Here is a 23,779-nt window from a genome sequence, read left to right on the forward strand (position 1 = left end):
ATTGCCTCACAAAACCAAAGAAAAATAAAAAAAAAAAGTATAAATTAATTTTGGTAGTATTGTCATTTTTGCTATATTGGTACAGTCTAGTAATGAGTACTGAATAGTCCTCTAGCTAGTTAGATTGTTCTTTATTGTTTTAAGGAGTACTTTGTAATTGAATATATACAAGTCCTTTGTGTGCTTTATGAGATTGATTCTCAAATATTTTATGGATTTTGTACTTATTTGTGGAGATTTCCCTTTCTATGATTACTTCTTATATTTCATTATTGTAATATAGAAATACTATTTATGTCTAAGGATTTATTTTGTAGCCTGCAACTTTGGTGAAGCTATTTTCTCAATTAGTATTTTTGTTGTTTCTCTAGGATTTTCCAAGTAAACCCTTATATTGTCAGCAAACAGGGTTAATTTTTATTTCTTCTTTACCTATCTTTATTCCTTTAATTCCTTTCTCTTTTATTATTGTTTTTGCTTGCATTTCCAGAACTCTATACCAGGAAATAATGTGGAGAATGGACATCCTTGCTTCATTACATTTATCATGGAAAAGGTTTTAGTATATCCTTATTGCATATGATGCTTGCTTTTGGTTTTAGATAAATAACTTTTTATGATATTTCCCCCTCAAAAAAGCCCTCCTCTGCCTATACTATGTAGGATTTTTAGCATAAAACAGCATTGTACTCTGTCAAAGGCTTTTTCTGATTCTAAGTATGTTGATTGTTTTCCTGATGTTGAATCATACTTGCATCCTGGCATAAATTCCACTTTATCATAATGAATGATTTCTTGAATAAGTCATTAGAGTTTGATATGATTTTGTTTAAAAAAATTGAGTTAATGTTCATAAATGATATTACCTATGGTTTTTTTTTTTCCTGTGTCTTATCTTCCCCTCATTTATATATTAGGATTATATTTGTCTCATAAAGGTTTCTGGTAGGTATTTGTCTCATAAAAAACTTTCTCAGTATTTTTGAGAATACTCTGTGAAGTGTGCATACTAATTATTCTTTAAAAGTTTGATAGAATTCTGTGAATTTATTAGATCAGTTTTTTTCTTTGGTAGTTTCTTCAGCTAGATCTATTTCCTTTTATGAGATTGGTTTATTGAAGATCTCTATCAGCTCTTTTGATAGTTTGGTTATTTTATAAGGCATTCCTCTATATCTTTCATTTCCCCAGTTTTGTTAGCATAAAACTGTGCATCATATGTTCTGATTATTCTTTTTATTTCTTCTGGTTTTGCTGTTACTTCCTCACTCATTTTCTATTTTGTTGAGTTGTTTTTCTGCTCTCCTCTTTTTAATCAAATTATCTAATGTTTATCAATTTTATTTGTCTTTAAAAAGAACCAATTCTTAGTTTTATATATCATTTTTATGTTTTTGTTCCTATTTATCTATTTCTCCTCTAACTTTAAAATTTCCTTTTTTCTGATTACTTCAGGTTTATTTTCTTTTTAAAAAATATGCATTCAGCTTATTAATTCTCTTTTTAGAATTTTGTCAGTGTATGGTTATAAAGATATTATCCTCCCTCCTCCAGTACTGTTTTATTTGAATCCAAAAAATTTTAGTTGGTTTTGTCATCACTATAATTTTCTTTTATATAGGTATTAGTTGTTACTATAATTTCTTCCTTGACACACTCATTAATTAAGATTTCATTGTCTCCATTTGAGTCTGTATCTTTTGTTTGTGGTTGCTGAACCAATTTTCACTCTGTAAAATATAAATTGTCTACTTTTGCCTTCTTATATTTGTTTGCAGTATCTTTGTGCCTTAGTACATGGTCAATTATTATAAAAATTCAATATTGTTTAGAGAAACATGTATGTTCTTTTACTGTTCCATTTAGTAGATGCCATATATATATATATATATATATATATATATATATATTTTGCAGGGCAATGGATGTTAAGTGACTTGCCTGGGGTCACACAGCTAGTAAGTGTCAAGTGTCTGAGGCTGGATTTGAACTCAGGTACTCCTGAATCCAGGGCCGGTGTTTTATCCACTGCTCCACCTAGCCGCCCCCACCATATATTTTTAATTTTAGTTTCTCCAGAAGTTTATATATTTCCATATTTTCCCTATTACTTGTTTTTTTGTTAGACTTACCTAAAACTGATAGAGGGATATTGAAGTCTCTGTCGCTATTGTTACTGTCTATGTCTTTTTGAAGCTTAGATAATTTTTCTTCATGAATTTCGATGCTAAGGTATATAAGCTTATTACTAACATTGGTTTATTGTCTATGGCTTCTTTCAGTTTAATAAAGTTACTTTATCCATTTTTATTTTTGAATTTTTAAAAATTTTGTCGGATAGCATAAAGACAAGTCCTGTTTCTTGGCATTCACTTGACATATAGTAAATTTTTTACATCTCCTTATTTTTATTTAGTGTATGTCTGTTTTTTTAAAAAAAATGTTTCTTGTAAGAAACAGATTTTAGGGAATATTTTTTTTTATCCAGTCTGTCACTCCTTTTTCATTTATTGACTTGTTTAACCCATTTGCATTTAAAGTTATAAGTTGGCTTTTCTTTTCCTCCAACTGTCCCTAAAATATATTTTTTTAAGTCATGATTTTCCCTGTTCTACTGTATCCCTCCCTTCCTTCCTCCCAGAGGTAGTAAGCAGATATAGGTTATATGTGTGCAATTATGTAAAGCAGTACCATATTAATAATTTTCTATTAAAAAGTTGAATAAAATTTAAAAAAAGGGAAGTAAGTGAAAAATAGCATTCTTCAGTCTGTGTTCAGTCAATACCACTTCTTTCTTTGGAGGTAGAGAGTATGCTTCATCATTAGTCCTTTGGGATTGTCTTGAATTATTCTATTGCTGAGAACAGTTAAGTCATTTACAATTCTTTATCAAGAAATATTGTTGTCACTGTGTACAATGTTCTCCTGGTTCTGCTCACTTTACTGTACATTAGATCATATAATTTTTTCCAGGCCTTTCTGAAGTCATCCTGCTTGTCATTTCTTACAGCACAATAATATTCCATCAACATCATATACCACAGCTTGTTTTAACCATTCCCCAATTGTTGAACATTCCTTTGATTTCAATTCTTAGACACTACATAAAGAGCTGCTATAAATATTTTTGTACAAATATGGTCTTTCTTCTCTTCTTGGAGATATCTTTGTCTTCCTACTTTGATATGATTATTATTTATTTCTCCTCGTTGTTTCCTCCTCAGACAAGTAGATTTTACCTTTCTCTCATCCCTTTCAGCCCAGTCATGTTCATTGGCTTTTAATTTTCTTTTTGTGTCTGTGCTCCTCTTCCAAAAAGGATTTCTTTCACTCTTTTATCTCCTTTCTAGGAAACTTGCTGCCATACTCGTAGGCCTTACCCTCATGGATTCTCCTTTATAGATTATGCCTCATTCCCCAAAACAATGGTATATTATTGCATGTGTCAGAGAGGACACTACCGCATGGTAAGGTAAGGGCCCCTCCCCTCACCCATTCCCTGATAATGCCGACCATCCACTAATCTATATCCTACCTCTGTTTTGTATCCCTTAGCACAAAGCCTGGCATATAGTAAATAATTATGCTTGTCAACTTGACCTGACCTTGAGGAAATGGACTGTTTATCAATGTGGCCAAGAGCAGGGTTTTCTAAAATTATTGCTACTTATATATTAATTGCTATTTGTTTAATAATGACTATTGCACCATTTGGGCAGAAATAATTTATTAACTAAATTAAATTAAATATTAGAAAAGTATTGACTGTGTGGCAGTTAACACAAGCCAAAACCCCCTAGTGCTGTATTTCTGAGAGAACACATGTCCTAACAACTTATCCTGTCTTAAGAGGGGAGCCCTCACCAACAGTGGGTCCAGACCAAGAGTTATGTTCCCACCAGCCAGGAGCTTTTTGTATTCTTTCCTTTTATCCTCAGCTGTACCCACCTTTCAATGGAATATTTGCTGTGCATTCACAAGCATTGAAATATTATGGTAATAGCCTTTCCATCTGTTAGTAAATATAATTCTGTACAGAGTATTCTGAGCAGTGTCAAAACAAACCAGGACAAAGGTCCTTAATATGTGAAGTAAACCTTGCAGTAATAAAATACACATTTACTAGACAAATAGTTGGAAGGACTCATCTGCTTTGTATAGTCTTCTAAAGCAAGAGCTCATTTTTTCCTCTCCACTGTCTTTTTTTTTGGTGAGGCAATTGGGGGTTAAGTGACTTGCCCAGGGTACACAGCTAATACGATGTCTAGTGTCTAAGGCCAGATTTGAATTCAGGTCCTCCCAACTCCAGGGCCGGTGCTCTATCACTGTGCCCACCCTAGCTGTCCCCTCCACTGTCTTTAAAAGCAAGAAACAGCTATAGAGCTCATGAAATAATCCTATTCCCATAGAGTGTTAATATAGTCTATAAGAGGAGAAAACATCAGCTGAGTCTCAGACCCTCCCATTGCCTTTTGAGTAGGGTTTAAAGATGAGTGCGAATTATCCTGTGTTCCTTTTGGTGTCCCATTGCTTTATTTAGGGAGCTTGTTTCTGGTTAGGGTGTTTTGTTTTCTTAAAGCAGTTAAGTATGAAACAAAATAATAAAAATACACCCCCTTCCCCCAAACATCAACCATATGTCTCGTGTGAATGGCAGGATGTGGGGAAATTAGAGCTATTTTGTGCATCTAAATACTATGCAAGTTTAGTTTTGGACATCATAAATATATCTACCCGGAAGTTTGTTGCTGGTTAAATATTCCATTAAGTGGCCTGCAGAAGCTGGTCTGTAAACCACAGTGATGGCAAAGAAGCTTTCTCAATGGTTCCAAAACAAGGACATTTTAGCAGATGCAGAATACATGCTAGAGATTCTAAAGTCTTATCTGTGTTTTCAATCTTATCAATACATATCTTTTAGAGCCTGTTTTATTGGTGCTTTTTGCTTTTATACCACAAGTCATTTCCTAGTATAATCTCTTTCCACGCTTCCTCACAAAATCAAATATAGGGGCCTATTTTAGAAGTCAAAGTTCCAATTTACCAATCCAGCCTTCTCTCCCTTTGCCTTACAGTAACTGTCAGCTAGTCTTTTTATCATCCTTTGAACATACCCATAGAACTCAGTTCCCTGAGGGCAGGGAAAATACTTTAAATTGTTTTGTAGCCCTTACAGTCTCTAGCAGTGTGCTAGTCAAATGGTGAGGACTTAGTACTTGAGAGATGTAGGCTCATTCCTGTCTTTGTTTTCCCAGCCCAGAAGGCTTTGAATTTATACAAATCCAAACCCAAATTCTTTTAAGGGCCAGATCATGTTCTATTTCTTTTCTGATAACTTCAATACATACCAGATTCTCCTTCTTCAGATCTCCTACTGTCTTTATTGTCAATGGCCACAAGTGCTGACATTTAATCACATACAGTTTTTGCATTGTGTCTTCCCAGTGACATGGGGGGAAAAGGGTAGGGGGTTTGGGGGTAGGGGTTAGGAGTTTGTGGTCCTTAGGAATTCCTCTTTAAAGAATTATACCCTCTTGCAAGCAAAAGCAATTAGAATAAGATAGTAGTTTATTTAGGGGCTGGGAAAGGGAAGGGAAACCATGAGAGAAATCCTTGGACTTCTCATGGGGAGAAAGGCATGGCACAGATTGTGGCCTCTGAGATACCAATCTCCTTGAGCAGGAGACAGGCAGGTACTTTTATAGAGGACTGATGGGGGTGACCATCTGACTGTGGAAAGTTTCCCTTAGTGTGGGAGGACCATCCCCACTGGTGGTGGCTGAAGGAGTTGGGTGAGGGGTGGCTGCAGATCTCTCAAGCCATCTCTCAGGACACAAAGGCAGCAGCCACACCTAATCTTATCGCCCCAGGGGTGGAGGAGACTGCAATGAAGGGTGGGGGTCGCAGAGCTAGCTCAGTCCTGATCTGGTTCCACTTTTCTCTTTAGGTGTGTCTTCCTTTGGATTAGTTTCTCAAAGAGAAGGTTCTTTGATGTACTCTAGAGAATTTCTGGGGTGCTCTGGGCCCATAACACCAGCATCTCTTTTCTCCCAAAGCTCTTTGAGACCAGGGAGTATGTCTTTCTTTTGTACCCCCTCACAATTGTTGGCAGAGTGCTAGGCAAATAGAAGGGAGTCTACTTGAGATATGAAGACAGAACTGTGTGTAGGGTGGTGGAATTGGGGCTTTGCAGCAAGAGCCTTGCAATTCTTCATCTTCTTAGAAACATAAATTTAGCTCTTACCAAATGGCCTGGAGTGTTTGCAGCACATGTAAGTTCTTAGCCCACAGGCCTCTCTAAGTAGGATATTTTACAGATGAGGAAATTGAAGCCAAGTGACTTGCTCAAGGTTATTTGGCTAATACGTGATGGGAGAAGAGATTAGTTTCTATTTTCTCTAAACCAAATGCTGGGACACATATAACATTTTATTAGATATTGTCCAGTGATTTAAACATATTCAGCATTTCATATAATTACTATGATTGTTAACCTGGAAATTAAGGAAAAAATCAGTATAGGAGTGTTGAGGGTGCAGAGTACCCCAGAAGTTCTCTGGGGTACATCAAGGAATCTTCTCCTTGAGAAACTAAACCAGAGGACAGATACTCCTAGAGAGATAAACGGAACCAGATCAGATTGAGCTAGCTTCAGGACCTCCACCCTCATTCTGATCTCCCTTACTCCTGGAGAGATAACTTTGGGTGTGGCTGCAGCCTTTGTATCCTGAAGAGAGAGATGGCTTGAGAGATGTAGCCACCCCTCACCCAATTCGTCTAGCCACCACCAGTGGGGGATGGTCCTCCCTCACTAAAGGAACTTTCCAGAGTCAAATGGTTACCCCCTCCCCCCATCAGTCCTTTATAAAAGTACCTGCCAGTCTCCTGCTCGAGGAGATTGGTATCTCAGAGCCATGTGCTTTGTTCCATACCTATTTCCCCATGAGAAGTCCAGGGATTTCTTTCATGGTTTCCCTTCCCTCCCCACTTCCCTTCCCTTGCCCCTAAATAAACTACCATCTTATTCTAACTGCTTTTGTGTGCAAGAGGGTGTAATTCTTTAAAGAGGAATTCCTAAGAACCCCTACCCCTAATCCAAACCCCATACCCCATTTCCCCCATAACAGGAGAAATAAAGTCTTTAATCGGGGCAGAGGAACTATAGCTCATGGTATCCAAAGCTCAGAAGCTAGGAATACCCAAAGAGGGGAACAGAGGACAGGGTTTTTATGGGGTAACAGAACAAAAAAAGGGAACCAAAAGACTGCTTCAGAGTCACTAATATAAATTTAACAATTTAACAAATTTAACAATTTAACAAGGGAAACAATAGAACTTCTCCTAAGTTAAGTATAAACACTACAAACTCTAAATAGAAACTACTTAATGTAGATGGACTCTTTTACATAATAATCATAAAGTCCAGGGGAAACATTGGGAGGGGATAAGTTGCTTGGGGGAAGGTCCATAATTCCATCTGTCTAGAGTCTAGAATTGCGGTCAGCTATGTGGCACACTGGATATGGCACAGACCCTGGAATCAGGAGGACCTGAGTTCAAATCCAGCCTCAGACACTTGACACTTACTAGCTGTGTGACCCTGGGCAAGTCACTTAACCCTCATTGCCCCTCAAAAAAAAAAAGTGAACTTTAATGTGTGCCTGATAAGTAGGCAGGCATGCACAGGCTACTTTTTGGAGAAAAAAAAAGTATGGGAGATGGAGTCTAGATGGCAGAGAAAAGGCAGGGACTTGCCTAAGTTATTCTCCAACCCTCTCTAAATAACTTTAAATAATACTTCAAAACAAATCCTGGAGTGGCAGAACCTATAAAAGAATGGGGTGAAATAATTTTCCATCCCAAGGTCACTTAGAAGTTTGACAAGAAAGATCTGTTGCACCAGGGTGAGGATGGATCACAGTCCAATGCAGGTCATGTCCCAGGAAGCAGGTAGTAGGCCTTGGGGGCTACTGAATCAGTGGCAACAGTGGCAATTTCTGGATATAGCCCATAGACTGTAAGGGGTCAGACAAATGATCAGAAGGTGATTCCTGGAGTCCTTTTCCTGGCACTAGAGGGCAGGACTCTGTTGCATTGCCTATATTTGGATCTGGATTGCAGATCTCAGTCCCAGAGTATGAAGGAGCACTAGGGTACCAGAGCTTGTGGCCATGGGGGAACTGAGACTCTAGTCACAGTTCCAGGGTGGAAGAGAGTGCTTATGGTCATTCACAGACCAGAGCACAGGCCAGCAGAGTAGTAAACACCTCTCCCTACATCATACCACTTTAGAAGAACTGAAAACTTACTTATACCCAGAATTATCTCTGAAAAAAGCTGAACAAAAAACCTGAAGCTTGGGATAGTCCCCCCTGCACTCAAGAAGCAGAACTGCAATTTAGAATAGACTTAAAAGTTAAGAAATAAACTAGAAAAATTAGCAAATAGAAGAAAGGTTATAATGGTGACAAGGAAGATCAAAATACAAACTCAGAAGAAGACAACAAAATAAAAACTCCTGCATCCAAAGCCTCCAATAAAATTATGAATTGGTTTCAGGCCATGGAATCAGTCAAAAAGGATTTTGAAAATCAAGTAAGAGAGGTAGAGGAAAATTTTTAGAGAGAAATGAAAGTGATATGAGAAAAACATGAAAAAAAAGTCAATGTCTTGGTAAAGGAAGCACAAAAATTATACTTTAAGAAAAAAAAAAACACACTTTAAAAACCAGAATAGGGCAAACAGAAAAGGAGGTACAAAAGCCCACTGAAGGAAATTATTTCTTAAAAATTAGAATTGGGCAAGTGGAAGCTAATGACTATGAGACAGCAAGAAATAATGAAACAAAATAAAAAGAATGAAATAATACAAGAAAATATGAAATACCTCATTGGAAAAAATGAACCCAGAAAATGATTGAGAAGAGATAATTTAAGGATTATTAGACTTTCTGAAAGCCATGATTTAAAAAGGAGCCTAGGGGCAGCTAGGTGGCGCAGTGGATAAAACACCAGCCCTGGATTCAGGAGGACCTGAGTTCAAATCCTGCCTCAGACACTTGACACTTACTAGCTGTGTGACCCTGGGCAAGTAACTTAACCCCCATTGCCCCACAAAAAAAAAAAACCTCCCAAAAAACAAAACAAAACAAACAAACAAAAAAGGGGCCTAGACATCATCTTTCAAAAAAATTATCAAGGAAAACTGCCTTGATATTCTAGAACTGGAAGGTAAAATAGAAATTGAAAAAAAATCCACTGGTCACCTCCTAAAAGAGATGCCCAAATCAAAACTCCCAGGAATATTATAGCCAAATTCTAGAGCCCCAAGGTTAGGGAGAAAATATTGCAAGTAGCCATCCTCAAGGAGCTTACATTATACAGCGAAAAGGACATATGCCTACCAGTAAATATTAGGGATATACATGTCTAGGGATCAGAACTTTGAGTTCATTGATAAAAAGAATGTCCCTGAGGAAACTCCCCATTCTTATGCTAATCTGAAATTTTTCTACCACTTATAAAACTAGAGAGTTACTCTACAAAGCTAAGTGAGTTGCCCAGGGACCCATAGTATGTGTCAGATCTTCTCAACTCCAAGGCCAGCTCTCTATCCACTACAATATGATAATCAAATAAGATAATATTTGCAAAGTGCTTACTTAGCACAGTGCATGGCACATAAGTGCTTAATGAATGACTGTTTCCCTTTTCCTTAGAATAACATCTTGAGAACAAACATGGAAAGAGAAAACTAGTCACCCAAAGGATATAGTAGCTCCAGGACAATGATCCTTTGTGACTTAGAAAAGTGATTATGGACTTTAGAGGGGTGTAGACCCTCAGAGGCCATCAGACAGCTGTACTTAAGGGTTACTTTTTGAGTACTCTTCAAAGGAAGGAAGCACTCTTGGTACTACGAGTTATAAATTACACCTTCACCACACATGTACCATATATACTCTCAGTTTGAGCCCAGTTTTCCCATGTACTCATTTTGGATTTGTGATAGAATATGCCTCAGACTTTTGGAAGTAGTTGGGAGAGATAGGTTTTTATACCTTTTTATTGGTAGTGAGGTGGCATAGTAGATGCAAACACCAGGTTTGCAGTGAGGAAGTCTCATCTTCAAGTCTGGCCTCAGATACTTACTACTTGTGTTATCCTGGACAAGTCACTTGACTCTCTTTACCTCAGTTTCCTCATCTGTCAAAATAAGCTGGAGAAGGAAATGGCAAACCACTGAAATATCTTTGCCAAGAAAACCCCTAATGGGGTCATGAAGAGTCAGACACTACTGAAATGTCTGAACACCACTACCAATAAATATACTTGTTATATCTTCTTAGTAAATGCCTTTGCTAAAAGATAATTGTGACTACTGGCTGATTATTAATGGGAAACATACTGGTGGGAGCTTAGGTGCTCCAATATTAAAAAATGTAGCCCTATTGTAGTATTTTAAAAGTACAGCCCTGAGAGCATTAGTAGCTACCCTCTGGGCATTCAAACTGTGAGTATGAGTACAGGTTGGGGGAGTGTCTGTGGAAAAAGTGTTATACTGGTAGGGTAAGCTGAAGCCAAATTGTGAAAGTCTTTAAATGCAAAAGAAAGAAGTTTGTATTGTATCCTAGATGGAATAGAGAGCCACTTAAACTGCTTGACTATAAGGAGTAACAAGTTTAGACTTATGCTTTAGCAAAACTGTTTTGTCGATTATGTGGAGGCTGGATTATAGTGGGAAGAATTTGGAAGCAGAAAGACCATCATAATAGATGAAGCAAGAGGCAAAGAGGACCTGAGCTAAGCTAGAGTTTCTGTGGATGGAGAGAAGGGCACACATGTGAGAGATATTGTAAAGGCAGCATTGACAAGCCTTGGCAGCTTTTTGGATGGATATGGGAGTTGGAGGAGAGAGGAGTGAGCTTTGAAACCACATTTTCTTTCTAATTAAGGTGAGAGAAGTATGATGAAGAACTAGAGTCTCCAAAGTAGGCAAATGGATCCTTCAACAACCATTCACTCTTCATCCTATGCTTTAGCTTTCTTCCTATTGATTTTCCTAAATTCCTACTTTTCCTCTCAGTGTTTTAATCCCAAATCTGCTTTTATAATTTTTGTGGTCCATATCCTATATTTTCTAGGCAGATCATTAAGGTTATATAATCAATACTTACTGAGACAATGAATTGTAAGTATTTTCCACCCCCCACCCCCATTTAAAAAAAAGTCCTTGGGTCTAGCACCATATCATATCCTGTGAGACATCAGTGGGTGAATAGTCCACTAAACTTTCATCATCCCCTGCAAGGTTACAGGACCAGAAGGATTTAGGGAATTTGGGTAGGCAAAACGAGTCTAGTCTGTTTTTGTCTAGCCCACACCTGTGCATGTGTGAATTACCTGCAAATGAAATTGTTTTCAAGGTTAGGGTGGGTGGCACTTGGAGCAATGTTATTTTAATGTGACACAGTTTAACTGGGTCAAAGATTCTGCCCCCCATTTATTACACCCAGGTCTGCATCCAACTAATAATAAACATAGATTAAGCCCTACAATGCACAAAATACTGTTAGGGGTTGCTATTATAACAACATTCCAATTGGTCTCCTTGCTTCAAGTCTCTCTTGTCTCCAATTTATTGTACAAACATCTACCCAAATAATTTTCTTAAAGACCAGGTTTGAGGGGGCAGCTAGGTGGTACAGTAGATAAAGCACTGGCCCTGGATTCAGGAGGACCTGAGTTCAAAGATTTATAAGAAACCTTCTCCAACCTAATAGATCTTATAATTTAATATTATATCCATATTATTGCAAACCATCCTCTTTCCTCCCCATCAATCTAAATATCACCAGAATTGTCAATGTGATGAATTGTACTACCTCTGCTGAGATGTCAGAGAGAAGCTTTTGAGTTTTTTCATTAAATAGAATACATTCTTGATTAAAAGATAATATTTATGTTTTCATATTGGCTGAATATTAACACTCTAGAGGCAACGTATTATAATGGGTAGAGTGCTGGAAGTACTGAATTCTGATTCTGTGACTTTCATTTACTAGCTGTATGACCACGGACAATTCATTCAAACTTTATAAGACTTTGTTTCATTATCTGTAAAATAGGAATAATAATATATTTGGTACCTACATTTTTGGGTTATTTTTGGGATCAAATGAGATGATGTAGGCAAAGCAGTTGCAAATTTTAAGGCTTTCTGTAAATGACAAGAGGCCAGTAGATACAAAGGTCAAATAAAATGGATTTTGGTAGACCCTTAGCAGGGTTGGGGAAGTAGTAGGGTTGTCTGACAAAGGATATCCTGTTTTGGGGAGAGAAAAGAGCAATGGACCAATGACTTTTGACCGTGGAAAGGAAACACTGTGGTTGCTATTCCTTGACCTGTGGCTACCTGTTAAGGTATTGTGGGTGGTGAGACAGTTCTTACCTCTATATGGTGATAACTGCTGGTAGCTCAATTATTGGGACAGGAGAGGGAAGTTCTCCTATAAACAGATAAAGATTATAGAAAGTACTCCCTAAACTATTAGTCTAGTGGTCCACAAAGTAGAGTCTAGTGACTTAACCACAAAAGTTGTGATCAACCAATCAGAAAGTGGCAAGATGGGCCCTATCTTACCCTCTGTGTGGTAACCAGTCATGGAACTTATCTCCAACACAACCATAACTCTGAGTAGCCCCCAGTACTTCCATACTTTGCTGCTTACTTCTACTGTGCAAGCTCCCATCCACCACTTCTGAGTTTAAACCTACACTATGTTGCCCATACATCCCAGGTCTGCAGACAACCCTTGGGAAATGACTCTGCACTCCAGGGCAGTGAATGACCAATAAGTAAAAGCCCTCCTTCCCCTCTCTAGCCTTTTCATTTAGGGTGTGACAGTGATTTTCAAACGATTTAGCAGGCATGGATTGGTTGCAACTCCATCTTAAATTTCATTACATTATCTCTTTCCCCAAACCCACCTTTACTTAAAAAATTTCCTATTTTTCTCAAAGGTACCATCATTTTCTAAGTGACAATTTCAATGTCATCTATGACTCTTCACTCTCCCTCATCTAACATATCAAATTAGTTGTCAAATCTTGTCATTTTTACCTCCATAACAAGTCCTGAGTCTGGACCCTTCTTTCCTCTCACATGGCCTCCCCACCCTAGTTCAAAATCTCATTACCTTTTACATGTGCTGTTATAACAACATTCCAATTGGTCTCCTTGCTTCAAGTCTCTCTTGTCTCCAATTTATTGTACAAACATCTACCCAAATAATTTTCTTAAAGACCAGGTTTGAGGGGGCAGCTAGGTGGTACAGTAGATAAAGCACTGGCCCTGGATTCAGAAGGACTTGAGTTCAAATATGACTTCAGACACTTGACATTTGACTAACTGTGTGACCCTGGGCAAGTCATTTAACCCTTATTGCCCTGAAATATAAAATAAAATAAAATAAATTTTGAAAGAGCAGGTTTGACAATTTCACTCCTTCCCCCCCCCCCATTAAATTCTAGTAGTTCCTTATCGACTCAAGGATCATCTTTAGGTCAGGCTTTTAAAAATCTGTTTTGTGTGTTTTATAATGGTACCTCTATTATTAGTATGATACTTCATGAAAAATAATTTATAAATAAATTAATTATGCAGATATTGAGGGTACATGTTAAAAATGTTTTTTTAAATAGGGGTATGTGATTAAAAAAACGTTTGGAGAACACTACATTGGATTCTTCCCCAAAGGTAATCACTTTGGGAGGCTGCTGATTGAACAATTCCCCTTCATATTAGACCTCCACTCTCTGTGCACTCATAGCAAGAGTAAGAGGTCGGTAAGGACCAGACCTCCTAGCTCTCATAACATGACTCCAGTTTTTTGGCATTGGGGCACATCAATCTTTTTTTCTTCTCAAAGAAGCACATTGTTGAGAAAACCCATTGATCCTAGGAGGCCAATGTTCAACATTCAACCTCAGGAACTGTTCTTCTCTTGAAACTCTTGAAACTTGAGAACTCTCAGATTTGGGATGATGCATGAGGTAATCCCTAATGCTCAGAAAATAAACTTGCAGAATCTTTGTCTTAGGCTGTGCAATCACATAACCACTAATGTCATATCTTTTTTTGGTCTGTCTTATCAATGGCTGCTACCATGTCTTGGTCAGGGAAAGTCCATTCTCAGGAAATCTTGTCTTATATTTGTGCTGAGAAAAGGAAGGCAGACTCTAGCTGGGAACTCTAGGTCCATGAACCTAGAATCCATGAACTTTAGAATCTAGAACTTTTAGGGCTATGTGAGTTAGTGTGTGCATTTTTCCTATATTTTTCATTAATTTTTTCCCAGGGCAGGGCAGAGGGGAAGGGAAAAATCCCTTCCTTCTTAAACCCTACTACACTCTGATCTCAAAGCTGATCTGGTCTTAGTTCTCTTTTCTGTGAGACAATAGTCTAGCCTCCAGTGCCTCAGTAAAAGTCAAACATTGGCAGTCTCAGTGAGGTGGCTGTAGACATGTTTGATCCTTGCATTCCCAACCCTAAAATAATTCTTAAGTTATTAAATATGGAAACATAGCAGACAATTTTCTAGTTTTGCATATTCTTGCAACATCTCCAAGACAATGAAATTTTCATCTGGTGCTTTCCTAGATGCAGTTTTGCAATAAGACTTGACACAGCAGTAATGTTTTAAAAAAATAACAGCCCCAAACCATGCTGTGCCTGCTAGCCCAAGGCTACCACAAATGTGCCTGCAGGCTTTTTCTCACTGGAAGAATGTTGTTAATTAGAAACATAATCTATGAACCAGCTTTACCAGGAAAGTGGTTAAGTGGAATTGTCCTGTGGTATATACCCAAGCCCCAAAGTGGGTGGGAATCAAAATGTTCTCCCTTTGATTTTAACTCTTGTTCTAGAGCAGTAATCATCAAAGGAAAAATCTCCAGAAATAAAAGTCTAGCAGTGCTTTCAATGCTGTGTATATCCTAAAATATGAAACTACTGTGAATTTTTCAGTTACAGAGTTAAGAAAAGCTACTAGCCTAAAATAAATCCTTAAAGGCTATTTGTTTTTGCATTTTTTTTTTTTTTTTTTGGTGAGGCAATTGGTGTTAAGTGACTTGCCCCGGGTCACACAGCTAATAAGTGTCAAGTGTCTGAGGCCGATTTGAATTCAGGTCCTCCTGAATCCAGGGCTGGGGCTCTATCCATTGCGCCAACTAGCTGCCCCCTGCTTTTGCATTAAAAATTTTTTGATAACAGTAATTCATATTTATGGTGCACTTTTTATTGTACATATTGAGCTAAAAATGAGTAAGTAAAAGTTGCCAAGAGAAGGGCACTAATTTTGTTGTTGTTGTTGTTGACAAGTTAGTTCCCTGTCTCCCCTCTTTTAATATTTTAGGATTGTTCCTGAGTGCACTTGCCCATGTCCCCACTCTAGAAATCTCTGCTTGATTCTATCTTAGTGAAGAAGAAGGTGCTGGATAGATGGTCTTGGGGATACATCTTTAAATCATCTTCTCAGTGAAGAAGGAGGTACATCTGGCATCTTTCCATTCCAGAATCTTTTCAAAGGGCTATAGCCTTAGACAAGTTTGTTTAGCTGCTGAAGGTCCTGCTTAAACTTGGTCCTTGAAAGACTTTTTAGAACTTTCTTGAATGTTTAAAAATGGTGGAAAGGCAAAGAGGGATATTAGAGAACTGGATCTGGGTTCAAGTCTAGTCACTAAGCAAGTCATTTAACCTCTCAATGACCCAAACGAGTCCTCAAGATTCTAAGTTGCAGAAAAACTGCCCATCCACTTAGGTCGAGTTTCTTTTCCTGGGAGCTCCTTTCACTGATGAAATCCCAGGTGTGAGCCAAAACATTTATTTATTTTTTTTATTTTTTATTTTTTTTAGTGAGGCAATTGGGGTTAAGTGACTTGCCCAGGGTCACACAGCTAGTAAGTGTTAAGTGTCTGAGGCCGGATTTGAACTCAGGTACTCCTGATTCCAGGGATGGTGCTCTATCCACTGCACCATCTAGCTGCCCCAAAACATTCTTTTAAAGGTGTTATTTAGGTATTGCTCCAAAATATAAAGTATCACTGTATAGTAATAAAATGTCTGTAGTATAGTTCCTGGTACACAGTGGGCATTTAATAAATGTTTGCTGACTATAGATATGTACATATATATATATATATATATACATACATACATATATACAAACACACACACATATATGTATATATGAATGAACATACTATATGTTATGTCTCCAAATGGATATTGCACTTTCAACTGGGCCCCATGGAGGGCCAAATACTTTTTCTACTAATAGTTTGTCAGTCTTCAGAACTTTTTTTGGAGTGCCACTTTGGGAACTGTTGAATTTATCAGTCAGACTAGAGAATCATTACCTTACAGCTATTACTATTACTGTTCAGACTCTTCATGGCCTCATTTGGGGTTATGTTGGCAAAGATACTGAAGTCGTTTTCCATTTCCTTCTCCAGCTCATTTTACATATGAGGAAACTGAGGTAAACAGGGTTATTTGACTTCAGTTCTTCCTGACTCCAGGCCCAGTGCTCTATCTACTATCAAATCTAGTATGGCCTACTTTGATCTATTCCTTTTAATAAGCATTTATTAATCACAAGGCACCACACTAGACACTGCAGATACAAAGGAAAAATAGTGCCTGCTCTCAAGGAGTTTCCATTTCCTTAATCTCCTGGCACAAAGTCAGGCTTTATTTTAGATGATTTTGGGCTATTTTTGAGAGTCAAATTCACTCTTAAAGAATGATGGATAATAAGGACATTTATCCAGGCCTCTATGTGACATACATCAGCTAACAAACATCATTGGTTGAATCCAAACAGGACTCTCCTGATGCCAAGTCTACTATTTTCCCTACTATATTATACTGCCTCTGAAGAAAGCCTAGAATGTTTATCACCCCTCAGGATATTTACCAAATATTCTCCAGGCATTGAATGCAATCCCAAGGGGAGATGCTATAAAGACATCCTGAGCAATATTAGCCTCTTAAGGTCCCTATTAGGCAAGATACACTTAGGTACATAAGTTGTTATAAGGTCATCTCATTTTATAGATACAACTTGTATCCTTCTAAAAATATCAACTTTATGAACATTTATTATATATTCCTTTTATTTTCTCCATTGAACAATTAAAAATGAAAAATAAAACCCTCATGACAAATATGAATAATCAAGCAAAATAAATTCTCATGTTAGCCATGCCCCAAAATGTATGTCTCACTGTGCAAATTAAGTTCTTTGTCTCTTGACAGGAGGTAGATGGTGTGTTTCATCTCCATTCCTTTGGATTTATGATTTATCATTGCAATAATCAGAGTTTCAAAGTCATTCAAAAGTTTTTTTCTATAATGTCATTGTATGCATTGTCCTTATTCTGCTCATTTCTCTCTGTGTCAGTTTATAATTTAGCTCCTCTGAAGCTGTCCATTTTGGCATTTCTTATGGTATATAATATCCCGTTAAATTGGTATAACATAGTTTGTTTAGCAATAAGAGGGTACCTTTTTAATTTCACTTTTGAGTCATCTTTAAAATAGCCACTATAAATATTTGTGGACATGTAGGTTCTCTTTCTATTTTATAACTTGCATACTTTCTTTCTTTCTTTTTTTGTTAGGCAGTTGGGGTTAAGTGACTTGCCTAGGGTCACACAGCTAGTAAGTGTTAAGTGTCTGAGGCTGGATTTGAACTCAGGTCCTCCTGACTCCAGGGCCGGTGCTCTATCCACTGCGCCATCTAGCTGCCCCCCAAAAGTCTACTCTTGAGAGCTATCCATTATGATTTTGGTTCTCTTGTTCTTCATGGTTCCATAAAGTTTTGGTTAAATGCCTAAGGGGTATTGGCAGGGCGAGAAGGAACAATGGCTGTAGGATAACACAAGTGTGTACAAGAGGTGAATGGTTAAACAAGAGCTTGTCATGTGCTCCATCCACTGTGCCACCTAGCTGCCCCATAACTTGCATACTTTTAAATGGATATGTACAATGTAGTATAAATATTACAAAGATATACTATATTTGTTGGTGCAATGGAAAGCTATTGACCCACAATGGGGAATAGACTCAATTTGAGGACCACAGAAATTACAAATTCAACAGGTTTTTTTTTTCTTTTTAGAGAAATTAAAATATACATACTTTAAGCCACCTGCATTTTAAAGCAAGAAAAGAAGATATAAAAGATAATACAGTGAGTCAAACAATATATCTTACAAATTAGTTCATTCTTATTCCTAATTAAGGAGAAGAGGGAGAGAAGTTCAATTCAAATCAAAAAGTTTTTATTGGGAAATAGATATTGCTTCAAAAGAACCTGCATGTATTACATGCTTAATAAAGGAATATTGAACTGTGTTTTGCTGGGCAGAATACAATATGCATAGAGATATGCAAATATACAGTAGATACAAAGTTAGTACAAATATTTTTTGGGAGTTGTGATATTAGGGGAATCAGGAAAGTCCTTGGGTAGTTTCTTAAGCCGAGTCTTGAAAGGAGACAAGGATTCCAAGAGAGAGAATGAGGAAGGAAAGCAAGCATTCCAGGTAAGAGAAGTGGGAAATGGAATGCTGTGTATCAGGAAGAGTAAGTAGTGCAATTTGGGTAGAATGTGGGGTATGAGAGGTTCATGTGAAGTTAGTTTAAAAAAGGAGTTTGGACTCAGATTCTGAAGAGCTTTAAATGCCAAACAAAGGAGTTTGTATTTTAATCTAGAGTCTATAATAGGGAGCCATGGAAAGTTTTTGAGCAGGAAACTGACATGGTCTAAACTTAGCTTTAGTAATGGTAATTTTACAACTGTGTGGAGGATGGATTAGACAGGGGAGAAACTTGATGGCAGGAGACCAATTAAGAGGCCATTTTTATGTCCTGATGAGAGTTGATGATGGTATGGACTTGGAGAGGGTAATGATTGTGAGAGTGTAGAAAAGAGGATGGATATGAGAGATGGTGTAGAGATAGAATCTGTAAGACAGCAACTGATTGGATATCGGAGGTGAGGAAAAGAGACGAGTTGAGGCTGAGTAAAATTTATATTTCTATATCTGTTGTCAAAAGACATAAGGAAATTAGGAGGAAGCTTAGGGTTTTTTTTTTTTTTTAAGGGAAAGATAATGAGTTCTGTTTTGGATGTATTCAATGCGAGACAACTATAGGCCATCCTAGTGGAGATGACTAGCAGACATGATACAGGGAAGAGATGAGGACTGTGCATATTGTGGTAAAAAGTTTTTATTAGTCGGTTAGTGAATATGGAAAGACACCCAGTTTTTGAAGGACCACCCTTTTGGGGAGGAGACCGACGGCCGTGCATGGGCTACGCACGTCAGTCCGGCTGCTAAGCACTCCACTTCCGGGGTGCGAGCTTAAAAGGCAAGGAGAGAATGGAAGTGAGATCTCTTTCCTGCTCTCCTGGTCTGAGGACTGGTGCGACACACAGACAGATGCTGACTGGAGTTGGACACGGCCTGGCTCGCTGTTAGCAGCACGTGCCTGACGCGGCTCTCCTCCCCAAAGGTGGCCTTGGGTTTTTGGTGAGTTTTATATGGAATATAGACTAATCTTAGACTTAAGACTATTTGTTTTGTATTTCTACTTTTCTATCCCTCTAATCAACATCACCTTGTAATTTCCAAACAATAAAAGCTCTAACTAGAGACTAGAGGCTTCTTCCATTTACTAGTCTGGGAGATAAATTAAGGGAAAGGTTAAAGAGGGGAGATTAATGCTCTAGTATCCAATTTTAAATCTCACAATATAGATTTGGGAATCATGTTCAGAGAGAGAATAATTGGAACTTTAGGATCTTGTGTGTGTATGTGTATGTGTGTGTGTATGTGTAAGTGTGTGCATCTGTGCGTCTTAGAGAAAGGAAGGGAGAGACAGAGCCAGAGAAGCAGAGTGACAGAGAAAGAAAGAAAAGAGACAGAGAGAGAGAGAGAGAGAGAGAGAGAGAGAGAGAGAGAGAGAGAGAGAGAGAGAGTCAGCAAGAGACAGAGAGGAAAGGGACCCAGCACCTCAGGTTAAAACCCATATGTAGGGAAGGGGGAGGCATGGATTATCCAGCAAAGGACACTGAGAGGAAAATATCACAAAAGTAGGAGGACAATCAACAAAGAGAAGTGTCACAAAAATCCAATAGAGGATGTTGGTCAACAGTGTCAAAAAGAAAAGGCCATTGGATTGAACAATTTAGACATTATTTATAGCCTCACAAAGAGCAGTTTCAGTAAAATGGTGATATCAGAAGCCAGACTACAAAAATTTGAGAAGGGAGTAGGAGGTGAAGGTGTAGAAGCAGGAAGTATGTGACTTTTTCCAGGGCTTAGACTGTGAAAGGAAACCAAGAGAGAAGATGACAAGTTTGAGAAAATGGCAGAATTGAGAAAATTTTTGTTTTGAAAGGATGAGTAATATCAAATATTTGTAGGCAGAAGTGGAAGGAACAATAGATAAAGGGAAATTAAAAATAGGAGAAAAGAGAAGATGATCAAAGAAGTCAGTCCATAAAAGAGACAGGATGGCAAGACAGGATTCCTTTCTAGATGAAGGGATCAACTGAACAAGTTGGAAGCTTGACTTGGCAAAGGAGGGGCCACCTCTCTGTCAGAAATCAGAAGAAAGCATGAGAAAAAAGGGATAACATGGAATAAACATTTATTAAGCATCTACTATGTTGCCAGACTATGCTAAATGTTTTTTTTTTTTTTTTGCAGGCAATGGGGGTTAAGTGACTTGCCCAGGGTCACACAGCTAGTAAGTGTCAGGTGTCTGAGGCCGGATTTGAACTCAGGTACTCCTGAATCCAGGGCTGGTGCTTTAACCACTGCGCCATCTAGCTGCCCCTATGCTAAATGTTTTACAAATATTATGCCATTTGAGTCTCACAACAACCATGGCAGGGAGATACTAATATTATGCCCATTTTACACTTGAGAAAACTGAGGTAAACATAGGTTAAGTGACTTTCCCAGCGTTACACACCTGGTAAAGGTCTGAGGGAGGATTTGAACTAAAATCTTCCTGACTCCAGGCCTGGTGCTCTATCCACTTTGTCATCTAGCCACTTCTAATCTGATATTAAGGTGTTTTGCAGTTTAGATAGGGAAAAGAGGGGGCAAAGATGGATAACCTCTATTTTCTTAGAAGAATAGGAAATAAGGTCCTCTACTGAAAATGGGAAAAGGAATGAGATAGGTGGACTGAGGAAAGAGGGGAAGTTTCAGAACAGTGTGGAAAGTATGATAAGCAATCAAATAGGAAAAACTAAAATGACTGCCAATGCAACAGTGAGGGCCCAACTGAGGTGGGATAAAATATATTTGTAGCACACTCAGTGTGATCACGTAACTTCTTCACTGGTGCAGCACCATACAGGGTCATAGATTTAGAGCTGTAAGTGACCTCAGAAGTCAGATAGTCTAATCCTTTCATTTTATGAATGAGGAAACTGAGGCCCAGAGAGGTTAAATGATTTGCCAAAGGAGATATAGACAATGCCAAGCAGACTTAAATTCAGGTCTTCTGACTCCAAATTCAGCACTCTTTTCAAGGTGTCGTTTTGACTCTGAATAGGAACACCGACAGAAGATTGTGGGAAAAATTCAGAGCTGGTGTTTAAAAAGCAATGACAGGAATAAGACAAAGGATTTGAGTGTAGAGAACAGCAACCCCCCCCCCCCAAAAAAAAAACAACCCAAAAAACAAAAAAAACCCAAACCACTATATCCAGGGTCAAAATTCCAGTGGGAAGAATATGAGGCTGAGCAGGGTAATGGACTAAGAAGAAGGAGAGGGGATGGAGTGACTGAGATCATGATGAAGATAAGGACAAAGAAGAGTTTTAAGAGGAGCAGGCAGTTGGGAAAATGTATGAATAAGAAGTTGTGGTCAAATAGAGGAATTTCAGAGCCCTGGATCATGAAGGCCAGTTATAGCTGGTGGTGAGATCAAGGGTATGAATATTATGGTGTGTCTATGGTGGAATGAAGGTACAGATCATGGGAATTGAAGAGGCTGGTGAACTGTGAGGTCAGTATATTTGAGGGACATCAATGTGGATTCTAGGAACCTCAAATATGACAATGAGTTGAAGGTAGAAGAGTGTGAGTCCTTTGCTGAAGATCTTGACAAAGCAAGAAAGATAGCCTTGTGGCTAGGAGATAATAGCAAGCAGGGTCTGGATAAGGAGGTAGATGGATAAAGTGAACTTCATATAACAAAAAATTGCTAGGTGGTGAGGGCAGAGGGAGAGCCTGGAGAAGCACAAGAAGCCCAGAGGTGCTTAAGGGAGAACATAAACTTGGATGGGAAAAATTACATTTTTGTTTTCAATAACTTCTAACTGAAATCTAACATTTCCTTCAACTATGAATAGAGGCAGCATAGCCTTTATCTGATTGCCAAAGTGGTCCATGATACAGAAAACGTTAGAAATCCCTTGGCTACTCCTTTCTTATAGTTCAGTTCCCTAGATGGGAAGTGGGGCATTAAAGAAGGTACATCCAGTATATGAGAGGGTGGTCAGGCATTCAGTGACTCCCTCTTTCCCATAGGTTTTTTTTTTGTGAGGCAATTGGGGTGAAGTGACTTGCCCAAGGTCACACAGCTAGTAATTGTTAAGTGTCTGAGGCTGGATTTGAACTCAGGTCCTCCTGAATCCAGGGCCGGTGCTCTATCCACTGCACCACCTGGCTGCCCCTTTCCCATGGGTTAAAATACAAATTCCTTGATTTGGCATTTGGGACTCTCCATAACCTGGACCCAGTCTACCTTTTCTGTTCTATTTTACACTTTTCCCCTTCATTCTCTCCATTTCATGCCCTCCATTCCAGCCACATTGAATTATCAGTTGTTTCTATTCTTATCTTGCTCTTTCCTGCCTTTCTGTGTATGTTTTTCACCCCCTCCATGCCAAGAATCAACTTCCTCCACATTTCTACATGTTCAAATCCTTTTTCTTGCTTTAAGACTGAGCTTGGAAATGTGAGATTCAAAATTGGATATACGGAACATTAAACGCCCCCTTTTAACTTTTCCCTTTTATATATATATATATATATATATATATATACATATATATATCTTCCAGACCACTAAGAAAAAGAAGCCTCTGAGCTTTATTCTGTGAGGGATTAGTTTTTATTGCTTGGGAATTAATTAGACAACAAAGGTGATACAATTAGGGAAATAGGGAAGTAAAATACAGATGAATGACCTTAGATCTAAACTTAGTCTATTTTCCTTTATAAAACTCACTGAATCCAAACTGCCCGCTAGCGCGAGAACCAGCACACCCAAAGCCGAACACCAACCACGTGTTTCTCAATGCCTCTCACCCATGTGCGCTGCCACGACTAAGTTTAGCACCCAGAGAATCAGAACTTCCGTTCCTGCCCTCCCTTTTAAGTCTGAGTACTGGAAGTTCCTCGCGTTCTCCTCCCCAAAAAAGGAGGTCCTTCAAAAGCCGTTTCAGTAGCATGCGCAATCTCTCAAATGATTTAGCTAAAACTTCCGATATATATCTTTACCACAAATAATTTTTATCACAGAAATACATGGTTAGTAATCATAACTGTGATGTGAATGGGATGAACTTTCCCATAAAATGGAAGTAGATAGCAGAGTAGATTAAAGACTCAGCTTGGATGCCCTCTTCTCCTTGAACTCTCTCTCTTTTTTTTTTTCATGAACTCTTTATTGACAACCCCAC

The sequence above is a fragment of the Dromiciops gliroides genome, chromosome 1 (genome assembly GCF_019393635.1).
Source record: "Dromiciops gliroides isolate mDroGli1 chromosome 1, mDroGli1.pri, whole genome shotgun sequence".
NCBI lineage: Eukaryota > Metazoa > Chordata > Mammalia > Microbiotheria > Microbiotheriidae > Dromiciops > Dromiciops gliroides.